At 43.4% G+C, this 20,134-nt stretch overlaps 1 protein-coding gene across 4 annotated transcripts in view; it reads left to right on the top strand.

Moving 5' to 3' along the window:
* Prickle2 (prickle planar cell polarity protein 2) overlaps positions 1-20,134 on the top strand; it is a 331,379-nt gene that overhangs the window by 227,593 nt on the left and 83,652 nt on the right. The window contains exon 1 of one of the 4 annotated variants that reach the window (XM_021638247.2): positions 2,515-3,098. The exons of the other annotated variants lie outside the window; for them this stretch is intronic. The gene's annotated coding sequence lies outside the window, so the exon portion shown is untranslated. Of the gene's footprint in view, positions 1-2,514; positions 3,099-20,134 lie in introns of those variants that run through there. 4 annotated transcript variants of the gene reach the window in all.

Below are 20,134 nucleotides of genomic sequence, written 5' to 3'. Positions count from 1 at the left end.
TAGCCTTGTGTCAAATCTGCTCCAGCTGAGGGTGAATTTCTTGTCACTTTCTACATCCCAATTTCCCTCTTTATTGTTAGTCACGTGTGAATGAATCACGGCTCATTGTGTCATGTAGTAAGGCCGATAAGGTGAGAGTGTGGTGTGCCCTTCTTCACCTGGCAAAACTGGGCCATAAGCAACTTAAAAGACTTGTCCCTAGGGTTGCCCAAGCCTGAGGTTGGATGTCACCACTTCTGCTGGGCCATTGGTGGCTCCAGGTTATTTTGTTAACCGACCTTTTGAAGGATCCTGAGGGTTTGCACCTCTGTATGACTCCCTCCGTACGTGGAGTTCTACGCAATGGGGACCTAAAACAGAGTGTGTCTCATATTTCATTCCTCTGGGTAAAAAGTTATTCCAGGTCCCATGTTGTTAATCACAAAGGTCTTCTGTGAACCATAAAAAAACCTTCTGGAAGAAATGATTAAGCATTATTAATACAATTATGTATAACAAAAGACGTAATTTACCTTCTCAACATCCAACAAAGGAATTCATTTGAAGCTTCAGAAGCTCCAGCTGAAAGGGCAGGGCTCATCACAGTGGGCTCTCTGGCAGAGGTGGGGTGGGGGCGAGGATCTGCACTGGCTGCTTTGTCCTCGGGGATCTCAGCGCATGGTGGACTGGGTCTTGCTCAGCCTCTGCAGCTGACATCCCTGCCTCCTCTGCTGTGCTCCTGTGCACATGCTCACGCTCACACACCACTTGCCCATCCTGCTTCCTTGTCTGAGGCTCAGGGTCCAGCCTGCTGGTTTATAGCTACTGTTTAACCTGGCCTGGTGGACAACGGGAAACACAGAAAGAAAATTAACTGAAGGCAATAGGAGATGACAATGGAGAAAAATATTCAGAAAAGCATGACAACCCTGATAGATTAAACAGCTAGGTAAATTTTTCTTACTTTATTGAAAAGATCAGAAATTATCATTATTTATTAGAGTAAATGGTATTTTGCTCACTGTCACCATAGTTGACTGTTCTGCATTTGTATTTCTATTACTGCACTTTGGTACACAAACTAGGTAAGTGCAGAGACTATGGAGATGCTCAGCCCCAATAGTCCATGTAGCATAAAGTATATGTCTTTTAAACATGGGGCTTGGGAGGTGGCTCAGAATGTGATGTGCTTGCCTTCAGGCTTGAGGACCTAAGCCCCAGTTCCAGAACCCATGGAAAAAAGTCAGGCCTGGAAGACCCTAGCACTGGGAAGGTGGAGACAGATAGACCATAAGATTCCTTAACAAGCCAGGCTAGTCTACTTGGTGAGTTCCAGGCCAGAGAGAAACCCTGTTACCAAAAACACCTGAGGAGCAGTCGCAAAGATTATTCTCTGACTTCCACATATGTGCAATCACTCAGCCTTCACACACACACACACACACACACACACACACACACACACACTCACATACACGTAAATGTTTATTTTATGAGGGAATGGTACACATTAAGATCTCGTGGATTAAATTACTTGTCCAAGACCACTTAGCTACCAGGATCTAAAGCCAGAATCTAAACCCTAGTGTTTCAACTCTGGAGCCCTTTCCCGCCCCCTTCTTCTGCTTCTGACTATTTGAACAGCTTCTCGTGGCACTGGAAGAGAGTTGAAGGTGTTTGGAGATGCTCCAGTCTGTGGTCCAGCAGTGGCAGTTCTGGCTCAAACCTGCTGAAGTCCTAGGGGCCGTGGGAACAAGCCATTCTTCATTCTGCCGGTTTTCTGACCTGTATGGAAGCCACAGGGACAAGTGCCCTCTATGTGCCCTGGGGGTCCTCGGACACTCCTTCCACGTGGTAATGATGTTGTCTGTGAGCTCACTTGAAATTAGAGTAAGGGGTCAGCAACTATATGTGTCCAATTCACATCCCAATCTAGTGGTGAAAGCTGAGTGCATTTTATTCCAGGGTTCATAAAATCTCAAAGGTGGCTTCATCTGGGGCAGTAAACAGGGCTAACGCCGTGGAATGAAAATTGAAGAGGGGAAAAAAAAAAAAAAAGTACAGCATTTGAAGTTTCGGCATAGCAAGAAATAGAGAGGGGAGAGATGAGGTGGTGAGAGAAAAGGGGAGAAGGGGAATGAGGAAGGGGGAGAGAGGGGTTGGGAAGGAGGAAAGAGGAAGAGAAGGAGAATATCTCATTCTCTTTGTAGGGCTGGTACAGTTTCTGATCTGAACCAGCACCCAGGCTATAACTGTGCCCAGTTAAGATCTCCGGTATGTTGCTTTTAAAAAGAAGGTGGGGGCGAACAGCCATGTGTCTTTCAAGCCTCTCTGAGATGTGATTTTTTTTTTTCTTCCCTGCTCCTTTGGAGTCTGCGTAGCTGGGCCTTTGCATTAGTAAACAGGCCCCCCCCCCAGCACTTTGGTTTGGGGATTATTGATTTGGAAGGCGAGGCTAATTTACATGTAAATAAATCTCAACCCTGGGCGGCCAGACTGGGACGTCCAGATGCTGTGACTGACTTGCTGACATCACAGCCTCATTAGCATGCGGAGGATGCAGGCATTGGAACTGGGAACAGCGACTTCTCCAGCTCTGCCAGGCGCTCCGTGACAGTTATTATTATTTTTTGGATGAGCTGCACATTTCCTGGTTCAGTGGCCCGGGCTTTGCGAGCAGCTGACTGGTCTCCCGGGTCTGGCTCAGGATCAGCTGATGACGCAGAGACTGGGGTCTGTGACTTCCTTCAGATAACCGTGAAGTCGGCGAGTTTAGAGGAAAGGGGTTCTTGAGAAGACCGTTCCAGGGCTCAGGCAGGCCTAGAACAAGGGCACAAGTGGCACTGTTTGGCACCGGTCGATCTCCAGCAGGGTCCGCTTCTAGGGAGGACGTTCCCTCGGAGGGAATGCAAAAGCAGACCGGCTTGGGTTTGAGCCTGCTGCCTGCCTTAGGAAGGGCTCAGATTTGCAGAGACTCAGTCAGGGAGATGTTTGGGTTGCCTGGAGTCCTGCTTGCATTTTCTGATACCAGCTCCATGGGAAAGTGAACTGGGGCAACTGACCAGATCAAGACTCCTGTGCTGGCTTCTTCTGAAGCTTCCCGGCTCATCCTCTAGGAGGTGAGTAAGAAATTGTTAATTCCCAAAGCAAGCAGGAATGTGTTTTGCAGTCAGGAGGAGAAAGGATCTAGGGTCTGTGAGGAAGATGTTATCTCTAAGGCCAGGAGGTGGTATTGGTGGTCTGGAACCTTTGCCTTTTCTTTGCTTATTAGAAAGTTCAAATCCAAAGTGATACGGCACAGGTATGCGGCATCCTCAAATCTTAGTGCTTAAGAAATAGTGTTTCTCTGAAAGTGGCCCTTTCTTAATAATAACAGCAGAGGGTCTTAAAAAGCAAATGCTGGTAGCATTTATCTACCGCTGCTCTCATTTCAGCACAGATCTGAAACATCAGAGATGCCAAGGCATGCACACTTCACTAACACTTCCAGATAAAGAAACAGCTCTGAAATTATTGAGGTTTAATTTTAGCCAGTTCCTTTGGCTTCAAAATGGTGACAGAGCTTCAGAATCCAACTGCCTAGACTGCTGTAACACACGATTATGTTTTTCCCTACTGGCCTGTCTTCACAGTTAGTTCCTCTCACTGGCCTTTGATTCCCACAGAAACAATCATAGCACTGCTGATGCGGCATGGAGGTCTTGGGATGAAGTTCCCATTTTTAATCTCACTGTTGTTTGCTGTGTGATCTTGTTTATAATGCTGTGGTCTCGTGGGCTCTTAGAAGCTAGAAATCTATATGGACCAGATGTGGTAACCTCTTCCCAAGTGGCTAGGGAATTACCTAGACTTATAGATTGCTTCCCCAATAGTAGAGGTCTACTACCACTGTGAATATGGGGAGAATGATGGGTAAGGGAGGACTCTGGTATGACACGAATATGGAGACATCGGTGCCATGTGTAAGAGGCCTGCAACGTATTAGAACACATGTGCTTTCACTGTGTATCTCGTCCTGAAAGCAATTTTAACCCATCTCAGAAAGGCCCTAATGCACTGGGTAACCTTGTTTTCTTTTAAGAAGCCACTCTGGCTATTCTCATCCTGCTCCCTGGCTCGAGAACAAGTCACAACTTTAATAGAATTACCATATTCTGAAAGCTGGGGTTTTTACAAGCTGCCTCTTGGGGGTACTTGTAGAGGGTTTTTCTTTCCATCAAATGCTCTTTCCCCTTGGGAGTTTTTTGTTGTTGTTTGTTTGTTTTTTATAAATGTGAGCATTTAAACACAATGGTTTCGTCAGGCTTTTGTGTTCTTTAACATGTTACAGAGCAGTTAACCGAAGGGAACAATTTTGAACAGTAGGGTTATTTTTGTGAAGACTTCCCTCATGTGATATATGTGGGTTGGGGTGGAGCGGGGAGAGTTAACAAGACAGGGAAGACAATACTTCATAGAAGTGGAAGGAGTGGGGAAAGAACTCAAGGGGTTAAATAAGAGGAGATGGTGTTCCTGTAGGGCTTGGACCCAGAGAGCTAGAGAGATGTGGATATCTGTTGGAGTATCCATTTCTGTTTGTGAAATGGAGAGAGCCGTGAGATCTGTAGGTAGGGTGATAGGTAGAAGGCTTTAGTGAGGGGGCATGTAAAAAGCCCCCAGAACTGTGTCAGCCACACTGTAAATGCTCAGCAAACGCTGGCTGTTAGTATTGTTTTTTTTTTTTTTTCACTGAAGTGAGCATTATAAATGTTGTAGAAAACAAATCAAACCATTGAAAAGGCATCACACGTTCACTGTTAAGAGGTAAGGCTGCAGAAGAGGTGTAGCCCCAGTCACTGCCGAAGCCCAACTCTTCCACTCAAAGGAACTTCACACCCTATTGATGGGGTTGATACAATAAAGTCTGTTATCTAGAACTACAGTGCTGTATGCAACTAAAAGATGGTTTAAGGAAGATCAGCCAGTGCTAGCTGGACGAGGCTATCATAAAGGAGGCCTCCCGTCGTGGAAGCTGACAGGTCACACTGAGGGAGCTGTGGGGTCCAAATTAGAATCAATGCCCTTTTGGATTTCTCATCTTCTCCAGCTGCGCCTGCAAGAGGCAGGTCTTTTCCCTTCTTTCTGTCCTGCACTGATGTTTGTCTCCTCCTTTCTGCCCAGGCTGGCCCTTGGGTCTGTGTTTCACCTGCTGGATGACTCCTCAAAAGTTCCAGGGCTAAACTGATGCCACCATCTGGGTGGTTTCAGCCTTCAGGCTGTCTGAAAAGAGAAAATAGGTCTGCTTGCCTGTTTAGGTCCTGCCTTCTCTAAAGCTCCCTCTCCCTCTCCTTTTCCCTCTCTCTTTCATGCTCCCTCTCCTTGTTCCTCTTCCTCTCCCTGTCTCTCTCTTTCTCTGTCCCCATCCATTTATTGCCATGATAACCTCTTTCCCAGTGATTTTCTGCACCCATATAGTTGGCCTGTTGTTTCTCCCTGTCCTCCCAGCATCTATCTGTCTTCCTTCCTTTCCTTCCTTCTTCCTTCCAGAAACATAGCTCCAATGTCAGCTTTTGTGAAACAAATTAAAATGAAATTATTGGTAGGAATATAGTCAGTACAGACGAGCACTTAGCCAGCAGGTGTTTGGTTGGTCTCTCACACAAAACATAGTGGTGGGATAAGGTAGGAATTAATAGGGCCAGAGATGTCTGGTGTAAAATCTGTCTTCCAGAAACTCAGAATTGAGAGTCAGTACCTGCTGGCTGATATGGTCTTTAGTATAAGCAGACTTTTCATGGAACATAATATTAGCATAATGCTTTAATGATAATCTGCCTTCACTGCCCTCTGAAAGCATATGTGATCTTTGGAAAAATCACTTGACCTTTCTGAAATTAGTTTTTTGGTTTTTTGTTTGTTTGTTTTGTCATAGGAATAATGAAATAAATTCCCCCGAATCATGTGATGCAGGTGGCTGTAAGGTCAGCATCCAATGCTCTTGGTGACTATGACTTTATCATTTCCCATTCAATCTCAGGCTGTGAACAGCAGGGGGCAGTAGATTTAAGATTTGTTCATCAGAAATACTGAAATCCTAAAAGGGAAGATAGCTTAGCCTCAATGACAGAGGCGAGAATGCCTGGTTTTAGGCCCAAGTATTCCAAGAGTGAGAAAGGCTCTTGACCCTGCACTCATCTGTCCTGAGGCAACAGAGCACTTCACTGTGATGTCCTCTAAGCTGTCCTTTCTCTTCACTGCTGTCATCAAACATAAATAGTCAAAAGCTCTGTCCCTCAGAAAAGATTCTAAATGTCATTTAGAGCCAGGGAGAAATAGGAGAAGGGTAGGGATTTGGAAGGAAATGATACCTTTAGATTATATTTTGCTTTTAAAATATTGTAAAAGTTGAGAATAATTTGGTTGAGAAAAACAAATATGAAAGCCAAGTTACAAGATGAAATGTAATTCTTTAAATGGGAATACAAAGACATTGCTGGTTGACAGTGTAGACATAAACAATGTGAGGGTTGACCTGTGGGGGAGTATTTCATTCATACCTTCTAAGAGAATTACTTTTTTTTCTTTTTTTAATTTATTTTTTTAGAATTTCATGCAGTATGTTTTCATCATATTCTTTCTTTTCCCCCAACTCTTCCTAGATCCTCCCCTGCTTCCCTAGCCATCCAACTTTATTACTTTATTTTTCTCTCAAAAAAAAAAAAAACAACAAAAAAAAAAAAAAACCAGCAACCAAAAAGCAGAAAGAAAAAGAAAACATGAAGTGTGGTTTGTGTTGACCAACTGCTCCTGAGTGTGGGGGCCTGCCCTGGAGTGAAGCTGTACTGGAGAGTTCTGTTCCTTCCCCTCTTTCCCTCACTGATATGTAAGCCATCTACAGCAATGCAGGGACTAGTGGAACCCTTTTTCTCTTAGGATGTGGTGAGAGTTGAACTCTTTGTTGGATCATTAGCAGCCCGTCACCCAGCCTATCTCAGAGGACAGATGCCTGGCTTTATTATCTCTCCTCCTGCAATAGGACCTTCACTGGCCTCAACTCCTTGTCACTTCTCCTCCTTAAAACCAAACTTTATAAATATTACCCAGCCCCATTCAGGATTAAGAGTAACTAAAGCAAAAATGCTTAGCATTTCATTTCACTTGGACAGCATGCCATTTTCCCAACTCTTTTCTTGGCATCCATTCTTCAGTTAGGAGTCCTTGAGATACTGATTCGTGAAAGCTCCAGGATTCATCTGAGAAACACTTATTTTCAGTTTCAGGATAGTTCTATCATACATGGAAGTGCTTGCTTTTGCATGTCTGTACTCTGGTGTTTGGATGTATAGAAACAGTAATAACGGCCATGACATGAGGACCTACTTGCTACCCAATATGAATTCTCAGTCCTATAATTTACCTTATTCACACAGCTCTCATGTATCTAACTATTAATGTGATGAACATATATATTGGCCTGGCTGTCTGTACAGTCAGCACTCTGGTTAACCAAGTTTGGAGCTCCTTAGAAATAATTTTCCCCCTTGGATTTGCAGATTTGAACAATGTGTTAGATCCATGCTTCCTCCTAACCAGGAAGAACGCGGTCCTCTCCATTTGATATATCTTGTGCTCGGAACAGAACAGGCATGAGAGTCATTATCCTGAAAGTGAGCTTGCAGCAAGCCTACCTTGGAAGGGGAAGTCGAGTGAGACAAAGGTATTGCTAAGGATGGAGCAAACATGACTTCTAGAGGCTAAGGAACTTTCTCCAGGTTTCACAAACAGTGGCGAGTAAAGATGAGGTTCAAATCCCACATAGCCACAGTCCCAATACTGAGTTCTGTCTACCATTCTAAAAGCCTTCCTTGTACCTATACAGTTCCATGACTTGTGAATGTTTCTTTCCTTCTGGATGTTCTCCATGGATCCCTCCACTGAAAATTATCTGGTTTAGTAACTATTGGGTGAAAATACTTTTAATTTTGGGGGAGAAATTGGGAACATCCAAGAGGTTGGCACAAAAGAGAATATGGTAGTTTGCTTGACACCTACTGCTTTGAATTGGCTTGAGAATGTGATCGTGAGAAGGGGTGGGAGATTAGGAATGCCAATGGAAGACAAGCAGCTAGATGAGAGGGAACATGGGAGATTCTGCCAAGCTGTACTTTGCCTGTGTACATGCCCCTTGGATTCTGGGGCCAGGGGCCAGGGGCCAGGGTTGTTGCTCAAGACCTTTTCTAATGTCAGGGGCTGTGTTTCCTTTCATTCTTCTCTCTTGAAACAAGGGATTCTGAGTCAGCTGATCAGTAAGTTCATTTCTAGCGCTGGCCTTAATGAGAATGAACTTTTCAAGTAAAGCTGATCTTGTCACTGAGGGGATGTCATTTTCACTACTGGACATTCACAGTGGGGATTTTAAAGGTCCCATGAAAGACCATGGTGTGCTGGGGACCAGGCTTTCATAAATATGAAATACCCGCATGCATCTGGGCCATTGAAGAAATGTAGGTTCTGTGCTTCTATAAAGCTTCCCAATGCTGCTATTAAATTACCTTTGTCATAGACACCTAGGGCTCCACAGGAAGGAAAACTACTCAATTCAGAAGGCTCCAGTTTTTATTCTCTATTTGAATTATCTGCTCCAGGACTTACTTTATGCCTTGCTGAGTAGTAAAAGCGGTGAAGAGCCCCATACTTCCTCCATCCCATTACCTCAGAAGGTGGAAGGAATTTATTACATGTTGGAGTGGGGGGGCATCCTGTGTTGGTCAGGCTGGGCCCCATGAATTACCTGTCTCATTAGGAAGCACTGGTTAAAGGTTGCCCAGTGGGAACTGAGAAGATGGTGGGAAGATGGCTCAGTCAGGAAATTCCTGCCACACAAGCTTGAGAACCTGAGTTTGGAGCCTGAGCACCCATGTAAAAACCAGAGGTGCTAGCACATAACTATAACCCTGAATAGATGAACTCCAGATACTCTGAAAGATCCTGTAGCAAAAAAATAAAGTGGAAAGCCATAGAAAAAGACATCAAGCATTGACCTGTGTCCTTTACTTATTTGTAACAGAAGCATGTTTATCCACATTCAAGGTGTGAACATTCCTAAGAACCTGTGCAAACACCCACATGTACATACATATGCAGGCAAGTGTATCCCTGCGCCTGCACGCGTGCACACACACACACTGAATACACCATTAAAGAAAATGCCACCCAAACAATTCAGGTGTTCATCCTCTCTGGACATCAGATACTTTATTTATTAGAGAGAATGCCTGCCAGGAGGTGAGGAGGTGGAAAGCAGCGGAGTTGCTCGGCAGAGCCAGTCAGGACCCCTGAAGCTGTCCTCCTTTCTCTCTGTCAACTGGTTGCCTAGCCTGCCACCTGGACGCCAGTGTGCCATGCCCTTAGAGCACATTAGAACTGTTTTACATCCTTCACCGATGAGCTGCTGCCATGAAGAGTCCCGGGCTGGTCACCGCCATATTCTGTATTGATTTGAATTTTTGAAAGAGCGTTACAGAGAATGAGAAGTAGCATTTCAGTATCTTCCAGGGTGCAAGACGAAGTTGAAAGCCCTGTGGGAAGTCTAAATTAGTAGAGAAGGTATTTTATTCGCTTTTTTCATTTCATTTAATTTAAAGTTTTGTTATGCAAAACAAAACAAGGGCTGATTGACTATACAGCAGTGTGAATATATACAAGGCTATTGGGCTTCACTCTGATAAGTGGCTGTGAAGGTGAGTCTTAAAAATATTTACCACAATTTAAAAAAAATTTAATGTGCAGAATATATGCAAAATGGATATGCCTGTGTTTTTCCATTTGTATGTTCATGAAGATACAGTGGAAACTGGTGTGTAACAAATGGTAAATATTTGCTTGTCTCTGTTCCACCATGAAGAGTATTACCAAGTTTGAAGGAAAAAAAAAATCTCTTTTATTACTGAATTTTCTTTCTTTTTCATTGATTTATAATTATAGAAAACAATAATTAATAGGTGATTTTTGTATACCCATCAAAGTGCTGAAAATATCATAATGCTCTTTCATTGGGATATTCCGAAATGAACATGGAATATTATTGGGAGTGCAAGATATGTGGTGTTTCCTTTTTAAATGTATTCTTTGAGAATTACATACAGTATATTCTTATCATATTCTTCCACATCCCCCAACTCCTCCCAGAGCCCCAGCTCCCTACTTACCAAACTTAATGCTCTCTCGCAGAAGGTATTTTTAGACTAAAACAATTCAAGAAACCAGCCACTCTTAGGTCCACCACAATACTGAGAGGACTGATGGACTTCCTGAAGTTAAATACAAAATCTTCCGTGAATGTGTATATGTGCATTTAAAAAATACATTAAAAATATGAAGAAAGCTTTCTTCACATTCCTGCAGGCATCAGCTCACTGCTACTTAAGAACTACTAGATTGAGTGGTACATGACTGTAACCTAGTTGAGAGAATGCTCCTTGGTTAATGTAGGGCTAGAAAACAAGCAGTGTCCAGTCCTTCAGGAGCACTCCTGCTCTCCCCACGGCTGCCCGGAGTCTAATGCTCCATCCTGCTGGGCTGGAAGGAGAGTCCATGATTTCCCTCCACTTTAGAGATGGGCAGATTAACAGCTGTGCTCTCAGATGCTAAAGCCCTGGGAGACTTTGTTTCTTCCTTTTCTCAACTACTTTCTGTTGGGCCTTTCACAACTTCACAAGACTTTTGAACATTTACTTTGAGTAGGCCAGGGGGTTTTTAGTCTATCTGTTTACAAACGTTCTTTTAAATATTGGACATTCAATAGCACACATAGCATGATCAAATGACACTGAAGTCACGGCGCCATCCCAGCAGTAAATGATCGTCCTGTCTTTAATATTCTCTTGTGTACTTCATGAGCCGAGGCTAATGTGACGTGATCTTTCTAGTGTGATTTTTGTGATACACTTCTCATCACATACTCAAGTCACACTATAATTTTGGCCTTATAGCAGTATACATTTGAAGTTATTAAAAATATACCTATATAACAAAACTCATATGCCAATAATGTCTGGTTTGAATGGCTGTGAAGGGTATGTGCTTCACCGAGAACTACCAAACCAGATTCAGACAAGATTTCAAGATTCAAAGTATTTGACAAACTACTTCCTTGATGCTTATTGTTCTAGTTCAAGATCTTGACCTCATGGAGTTTACATTCCATAAGAAAAATATGAGGGACATACCAACAAAGAAAATAATCTCAAATAGTTGCTGCTAAGAAAAAATTAAAATAATAGAATGGAGAATGATTTATTTATTTTTAATAAAGGAGAACCTATATATTTGAGTGATGACAAGAGTAATTACAAGCAGACCAGCTGACAAGGCACTCCAGGAAAGATTTTCTAGGCAGAACAGCAGCTGCAAAGATCCAAGAGTGAGCTAGCCTTAGCAAGTTCAAGGGTCAAATAAAGGCCAGTATGGCTACAGAATTAAACAAGACTGAGAGAGGAATGCAGTGAAACTGAAAAAAGAGGACTGAGACAAAGTCAATGTGACCTTATGACAATGGTTAAGGGACTTGTCCTTTGTTTTATTACCGTTTATGACACCGCAAGCTGGAGAGTTGAGTGTTACCAGCATCATTGTAAGGACAGAGGTAAAAATTAGATTTTAGAAGGGAGGAGGAGAGGGAGCACAACAAGCTGTTGGGGTAGTCCACACCTGAAGTGGATTAGATTCCGATAGTCAAGATGGGCAAGCGAAGAGGAAAAGGAGGATAAATACTAAGATTCACCTCATACCTCCAGCAAGCCCACAGTCTGGGGTGTTTGTCTCATCCACTGTGCTTAAAGACTGTGGACATCACCACATTCTCCTGGTCCTGGAGGAAGAGTCAGAAACATGCATGCATCTTTCTCCTGGCATTTTGTCACATCTGAGTATAACACATTTTCCAATGTTTCCAGAACTTCACTGCTGTGGACCATGTGAATCCAATCCACCTAAGGCTTCTTTCCAATAAAACATGAAACCAGGAAATGTTGTTTTCATTCTATGCGCTTCACTCCTTCCTTTCTCTCCTGCAGAAAAAGGAAATGAGTTCTGGCCAAGAACAAAACCACAAAAACCCAGCTTGGAGCAGGGAAGTCAGCATCTTGTCTCCTTTTTTTTGTCCTATCCCTCCGGTGGGAAACCTTAAGAGTTTTGTTTTGTTTGTGTTTAAGGCCTCCCTGAAAAAAAGAAATCGTCTTTCCCTGTTGTGTCTAATTCAATATGAATGACAAGCTTCCCATCCAGCATTGGCATTTTTTATAAACTCACAATTTCTTGATGCTTTTGTTTCGCAAGTCCACTGGGGTCGGCTTGAGCCTTTGGCCTCAATCAGCAAGAAATGTGGATTTCTGGGAAGTTTTTGCCTTGAGCTCTTCAGTACAGATATTAAAGGGCTCCTGTCAAATTCTGAAGGGTGTGACCTGTGCCAGAATCCCCACAAGCCAAGCCCCTGAAGGATGCGGCTGCCAGCTGGCCCCCATTCCCACCAGAGATGGTTGGCTTTCTGTGGCTCTCTGTGTATGGAGCTGGCCGAGTTCCCTTGGATGAAAGGCGGTCTAATATAAACTGAAAATGTTATTAATAAGCAGCCACTTAAGAATTTCCTATGACTTGCCAGTGATTTGGGGGCCTCTGTGTGTGCAAAGAGAAAAACACTGCTTGTTTTACATGGATTAAGGGATCGACGTAGTCTGTCTGCAGGGGCCTCACAGAGCCCTTGAGGTCTTGGTGAAGGCTTGGATAAGTTCCAGAAACTCTTTCAGTCTTGGTTGCCTCATATATAAAGTGAAGATAATAATTCCCATCTCTTGGTGTGGTTTGAGGATTAAACAATGACTACAGGAGAAGGGCTTAGCAGAGTCTTTTAACACATACTCACTGAATGTTTCCTTAAAAAGCAAAGTGGAGATAAAGCCCCCAGACATGGAACCAAACTGACTCCCCTTCCTTTGGCTCAGAGAAAAAAGAAACATGGCATTCCAGACACCTCTAACACTGAAGACCATTAGACTTCTCTAGGCATTAGACTTCTCTGGGCCTTACTATCCTCAGCTATGACAGCTTTGATCTTCTGACTAGCCTAAAAGAGGGTCTGAGAAATTTACAAGTTACCTAAGTTGAATGCTTTGCTGAACTCTAGAATACTTGGTCAGCCTAAGAGATTACAAATATCTAATCTTTCTTTTCTATTGTGTGTTAGGACATGAAGAATATCATTTGTATGGCCTTGGAAACAATTTTTAAAAATCATGGTAAAAAAAATGTGTGTAATCCCTTAACAAGGATAATGATCAATATCTTGTGTAGTCTCTACCTAAGTATATTAAATATCCAGTGAATCAAAATGTATATATTGCCAAATTCCAGTTAGCACATATGCAAAGAGAAGTGTGGACATTTGTCCATAAGACTAAGCTACACTATCTGTCCTAGTTTATTCTTAGCAGAACAGCAAGTCTGACAGCTAAAGAAATCAGAGCGTCTCTGGATACCCACAGCCTTGCATAGGGATGCAGTGATGCAAGTAGCAGTGTTGCCATGGAGACACCATCCGTGGCCAAGCTCTTGTCCTCTGAGAGCTCACTCTGTCTACTCATAATGGTGCTGAATTAGCTATCTGTGAGCTTGGTAGGCAGATTCCACACTGGCTTGTGTATGCTTTTTCAACCAAGCCAAAACTCCTAACAGATTGTATGTGTCATTCACCACCTGCCATCTTGTCATCATTTGATCCTGAGTCCTCTCAGTATCTTAGTGGCACCGTGTTCTTTCCCACCTCCACATCTTTTTATTCAACTGTTCGAAATTCTCTTTCTTTGTCCTTTTGCCTAAAACTTCCTGCTCTGCTTCCCCTGGAACCTTCTGTGATCTCTCATTAATCCAAACCCCCTAGAGCACAGTGCACATGAACCATGACTGAAGACCAGAGTGCTCTCCACTTTGTTTCACATCTTTCCATTTTTTAAAGATTGCAGTGTTCTGTGGTGCATTAGAGACTTTTCTGTAGCTGTGGTAAAACACTATGACCAAGGCTGCTTAGAGAAGGAAGGGTTTATCTTGGTGTACAATTCCAGAGGGAGGGTCCATATGGTAGTGCAGGCATGGCAGCAGGCAACCAGGTAGCAAGGAAGCAGAGAGATCACATCTTCAACCACAGACACCAAGTGGAGAGGAGCTCACTGGGAGCGTGGCAAGGCTTTAAAACTCCGAAAGCCCAGCTCCAGTGCCATAATGACTCCAGCAAGGCTCCACCTCAGAAGGTTACCTAACATTCCCCAAGCAGCACTACCCATGAGGACCAATGTGATCAAACACCTGAGCCTAGGAGGACATTTCTCATGCAAACCCTCCCACACACACCTGTGGAAGTTACAGGGGTGGTATGGTGAGTTTTCATAGGCAGTTCTAGATTTTTCTGTTAGCATTTTGTCACATCGGTGCTACCTGTTCTCTAAACATGCTTCCTTCTCCCTCTTTCTGTCGCTGTCTTCCCTTTCTCCCCCCTTTTGCCTTGTCTTTTCCTTTCCTTCCTCTCCCTGTCTCACCTATCCACTCTCTATCACCTCCTCCTTCACTTGTCCCTCTCTCCTAGTCCTATCCATAGGCCCTGCATCCTCCCTCCTTCTCTAAACCCCTTCTCCTTTTCCTCTTCCCTTCACTCTTCCTCCTCCCCCTCTTATACCTCACACATGTTAGTTCTGCCATCATCTGAGCATCTGTTTTGTCCTGTGGGTCGTGGCCAGTGCTGCAAGGTAGATGCTCAGCGGGGGACCCTTCACATAGTGGATCTACCTTGCCACAAACATTCTCTCACCACCCTGAATTCATTGACCTTCCCACTCCAGTGGACTCTAACCTGTGGTTCCCACTGCTACAGAAGAGAAATTGCTCTGCCCCTGGCTGTTTATCTTTTCCTGTGCTCAGGGCCCAGATGTGATCTTCTGCCAAAGTCAGCTAAGAATTGGGAGATGGTAATCCTGCCTCTCCTTCAAGCAGCCTTATCTGAGAAATATTCAAGACAGACCCTTATTCTCTATAGAGGACCAGTGCATGAATCTACCTTGCCATTATCCCATTCTTTGCTGTGTCATGGGGTCCTTTCCCACATCTTCTTCCTATTCTTGCCTTCTTGGAATGATCTTCTGAGGGTCTGCTTCTAAGCCTTAGCTCATCCATCACTGAGGCATTGCATCTGCTGAGCTAGATGCAGTAAGAGATCTTTAAGGGCGAGCGCTAAGCAGCATCACCCTGGATGGGCTGTTTTTTAAAGGGAAGGAGCTTCCATGCCTCCCAAATTGCAAATTAATCTGCAGCAAGACTCAGTTATGAATTGGCATATTAAGAGGAGACACCTGGCACTGGGAACTTCTCTGTGCTGCTTTCGGCTATGCTGGGAGAGAGGGGCACCTCTGTGCAGATGGCAGGAGTCACCAGCCAGGCAAGGAAGGGAAGTGGGACAGAACCAGGCGGCAGGGTTCTGGCACTCAGCAAGCACCAGCCAAGTACCCAGCTGGCCTTGTCACGGTCTCCACCCTTTCCCTCTGTATTCATTAGGAAGCCTTTTTTCCTTTCTCACAGAGATAGAAATCTTTCTTCCAGACATGGCAAGTGTCAGGGTTCATGTCCTTCATTCAGTCTGAATGTTGGCCAAACAAGGGATAAACAAAGTATTGTGACTGGAGGGGGGGAGGGAGATGAAGGAGCCAGAAAGGCTGCATATAACCGGATGTGCCGACGTCTGGGTATCAGGACAGAAACCCAGGAATTCCAGGGAAAAGTGCATTAGAAAAAAGAACTTCCAGATGCCTACCAAAATGGCATGCCTCCTGAATTTTACGTTAGTCTTGGGCTTTAGGGCAGGCTGTTATCCAACCAGTTTGTCCACTGCCATCAATGCAGCTGCTGCTGAGGAAGGAGGAAGACTACCATAACAGATCCTATGAACAAATCCAGGGGCCACCCTCCACCTCAGGGCCTTAGAGTAAGCGCCTGCTTTTCCTGTGCTGGGAAAACTCCACCCCAGTTGTTTTGTATTCTTCTAGCTGATTAGCAGTCAGTAGGCTTTTAAAGGCAGCTCAGATGTCCCTTCAGTGGGGAGGGCTTTCCCCACCCACCCCAGTCCCTTTCTGCTGTAACATTTATCACAATCTAAAATGGGAAAGTTTATCCCTGTTTACTTAACTGGTATTTGTCCTCTCTTAGCTTAAAGTTCCACGATGGTTTAGAGAATTTCTGCCTTGTAATTAAGGCAGACTATTATCTAATGCCCAGAAACATAAAACAATGCCTAGCACTCAGTACATTATCACTCCATATGGTTAGATTGAAGGTGAGTAGATGAATTGATGGATACACATGGCTATATTCAGTGAGTAGATGGATTTGTGGGAGGATGGATGAAGAGGAGAAGGGAAAGTTTGGGCACTTTACTAAGAACAGAATCACGGAAAGCATTGGTCTTGGAGCTGGATAACACAGGTTCTACTCTGTAAATTTCAGCCAAGTTTCTTACGAGCTTATGCCTCCACTTTTGAGTCTGCCTTCCGTATCGTGTGGTTGTCTCGGGGCCAGCAGATTTTGCTTCCGTTCTTATCAACTCGGCTGAGCACAATAGGGTGTGTGTCTTTCTGCCCAACATTGTTTATTTATCTTCTTACTTCCTCTGGGCATCCTACATCTAGTAAACATCTTTTTACCCAAAATACCCCCAAATGAATCACCTCCCGGAACCTGGTCTTGACAAACGTCACAAAACTTGAACGAAAAATTGGCTCATTGAGGACTGATGCAATGGTTCACATGAAGAGTTGATATCTTGTTAGGAATGCAGGGAAGGTGGGTGGTGGAGCCAGAGAAGGAAGCCAGGCTCCTTCCCACAGAGCAGCTCCATTAGGTGGTTTGAAGTGATTAAGTTATCGCAGCATTGGAGAATGTGTGACTGATACACAGAGACACAATTCAGAGCCAAATCTTAGTGGTCTTAAATTGTCCATGCTTTATCTCTCTCTTCTTGCCCAGAAAATTGGAAGTTGACAACAAATGAAACCTGTTTTTCAGATCTGTTGTGCGTGAGACAACTAACCTACAGTTAGACTCAATTCCCACACTGGCAGTTACCTATACCCTAAGTTAGTCAATTCTCAGTCCTGGTTAATGGCACTAGATGAGAACAACCTTAGGTATCTGCGTTAAATAATGGACATCTATTTGCTTAGAATGGTGTGTTTGTGTCTGTGTGTCTGTATGTGTCTCACATATTGTTGTCCAGGCCAGACTCTTATCCCTTGGCTCCCTGGGAACACATAGATTGAAGTCTGGTCTCCAGCTTCTTAGTATTAAGGAAAAAATGGTCCAGCAGCTGTTTCTGTTTAACAGTGATTATCTTTGGGATTGTGAATATTTACAGGTTTTTTTTTTCCCTCCTTCTTTCTTATCTGTAATTTGTGACTTTTCTCTACATTAATTGTAGGTTAAGGAGAAGAAAGCAGTAACTTTAAATTATAAGTATAATAAACAACAAAAAAAATAGTCCCCTCTTTCCTCTATTACTGCGAAGAAAATGATTCTTTTGCTTTTGGTATGATAGTCATGAGAGAACTTAAATACCCAGGGACGCATTTGTCAGTTGGGGAAAAGCTGTGGATACCTCTGGGTTATGTTAGCCTTTTGTCTTTATCAGAGGTTTACTTGCCCATAGTTTGCTTGGCTGCCCGAGGCATGCCCTTGTTGAATCCTCCCATCCATCTTTTGGTTTACAATGGGCCTCAGATGCTCTAGCAGCCTACCTCACCCTCAGTATGTACAGGTAGCCTGAACCTGATCTGGCCTCCAACTTGAGGCTATGGAACCAATACCCCAGGTGAGGTGGGATGGCAGAGTTACAAGCAGAGAGGTAATCCCGCCTCTCAACAGGATGCTTCTACACTCAAAATATCCAGATGAGTGGTAGGCAGGCTGAGTGCTATAAGAGCATCCAACATGACAATTATTTTGGGTTAACATAAATCCTCTTGAAGAAGTTAAAAAATGTTTACTACCTAGATTTCTTGGAGCATCAATTCTGTTGTTAGAACTCATACTAGTTTTCACTGTGATCTGAAAAGGCTTCTTTCTATCCAAGAGACTGCCTGCATAAGAGCATCCTCCAAGTGTGTTGTGTGTGGTGATCCACACTGACATCGTTATGAACATGCCCAGTCATCTGCCTGATTGAGATCTGTCTAATCCATCACAGGGATATGGCCTCTACTCCTGAGTATCTCTTCTTACAATGACTTGGCAACCAGATGAACAGTTTCCTTTGACCAGATTCATCATTTATAAAGGCTTTCATGATTAAGAGTTAACGGGTGTGTGTGTGTGTGTCTGTGTCTGTGTCTATGTCTGTCTGTCTCTCTGCTTCTCTGTCTCTGTGTGTTATCTATTAGAAATTTTTGTTTTATTTCTTTCCATCTTCCAAGGTATAAAGCACATAGTTCCTGTTGTGAGAGATCTTAAGAATTACGTGGAGGATCCAGGGAAGAGGATGCTTTTTAGACTTGTGTCTTTGGAACCCCAAGTATGGGAGAACCACATATTTGCCTGAAGTTTGGAGAGAAGGTTGAGAGTCTTGTAGCTTTAGTTTAGACAGCTCAATTTTATGTATGAAGCTTCCCACCTATATTTTCTTTTTCAAAAAAATTCTTGATTAAAAAGGAAAATTGGTAAAGGGGGGAGAAAAGGAAGATTAAAGCTGCTAATAATCATCTCTGTACCTGTCAGAAATGTTCTCAAGTGAGGTAGAATCTCTGTGCTTGGAAATCGCCCTCCCATCCATTTATAATGAATTCTTCCACACCGTGCAAGTAGTTCATTGGCAGAAATCATTGGTCTTCGTGCAAATGCTGTGGTTGCTGGTGGAGATAGCTGGGCTATGCTGAGATAGTTCAGGAAATGGACTCCACCTGCCAATAGTACAGTCTATAGAAGAGGGGATTGTAGATTCCATGCTGCAGAACCAAATGAATTGATCACTGCGACTATGGTGAGGCATTTGCAGAGGTTATTTGGGGGTAAAGGCTGGGAAGGGAGGTGAACACAGCATTTCCATTCTTTTTCTCAGGAATGGTTTCTTGAAAACCTGTCATTGACAAATCCAATTATGTACAGATAGAATGTCAACTCTGACAGAGAGAAATTAATGCATTCTTTCTCTGTCTCTGTTTCTGTGTGTGTGTGTGTGTGTGTGTGTGTGTGTGTGTACAGTCAAGCATGCACGAATATTTGCTTAATGAAATCCTGCTTTACCAGCAGATTCTATGTTCACGAATGTATATTTCTTATAAAATCCAAATGTCTTCTTATTCACATGCACATGCTTGCACATGCATACACACACACACACTCCTAATTATGCTTCATTTGAGTGAAATTGTTTAATTGGCGATCAAAAGAGAAAGCTATTGACTGCCACCATATTTTCCAAAAGGGAAGGGAGAGATTGAGGAGCCAGAGATCCTTCATGGTTTTACCTGTCTCTGCTCCTTTCAAAGCACCTAGGACTTGGGTTTTCAACTTGTAAATGGAGATTATTAAATTAGTGTCTCCAGTTGTCATGGAATCACTCAAAGGTTAAGAATCTTTGCAAATAAAAATGCCTTGCTGTGGGAGCTCCAGTTAATTATAAATGAGGGCTAGAAGGCTGGCAGCTAACAGAGAAGACAGATAAAGCCCTTGTGGTTTTGATTTACTGGGTTTATTTTCTTTCCCCTTTTCTACTTGACTTTGCTTTTCTGAGTGATTTGTTGTTGTTGTTGTTTAGGAGTGAACAGTTATTCCATGTGAAGTCAAGTGTGTCTTCTGTAAATTTGTGTTTAGGGCTCGCCAGGCCTTCCTTTGGCTCTTCACTCTGCCCTCCCTTTATAGGTTCCTTCCAACAGTTCTAAAGAAGGCATGTAATAATCACTTAAGAAGGTGATCAACTTCCCTAACCTGGCCCTTAGGAAAATGCAAATCAAAACCCCAATTAGATACAATTTCACATCCACTAGGGTGGCCAGAGTTGACAAGATAGACCATCACACTTGTGGCAAGAGTTAGACAAAATGTGAGCTGCCTTCATCAAAGGTGAGACTTAAAGTTGTTTAGCTGTTTTGGA

Source organism: Meriones unguiculatus, chromosome 5 (assembly GCF_030254825.1).
Source record: "Meriones unguiculatus strain TT.TT164.6M chromosome 5, Bangor_MerUng_6.1, whole genome shotgun sequence".
Lineage (NCBI taxonomy): Eukaryota > Metazoa > Chordata > Mammalia > Rodentia > Muridae > Meriones > Meriones unguiculatus.
Note: the sequence above shows the minus strand (reverse complement) of the source record. Positions and strands in the feature narration are given on the sequence as shown.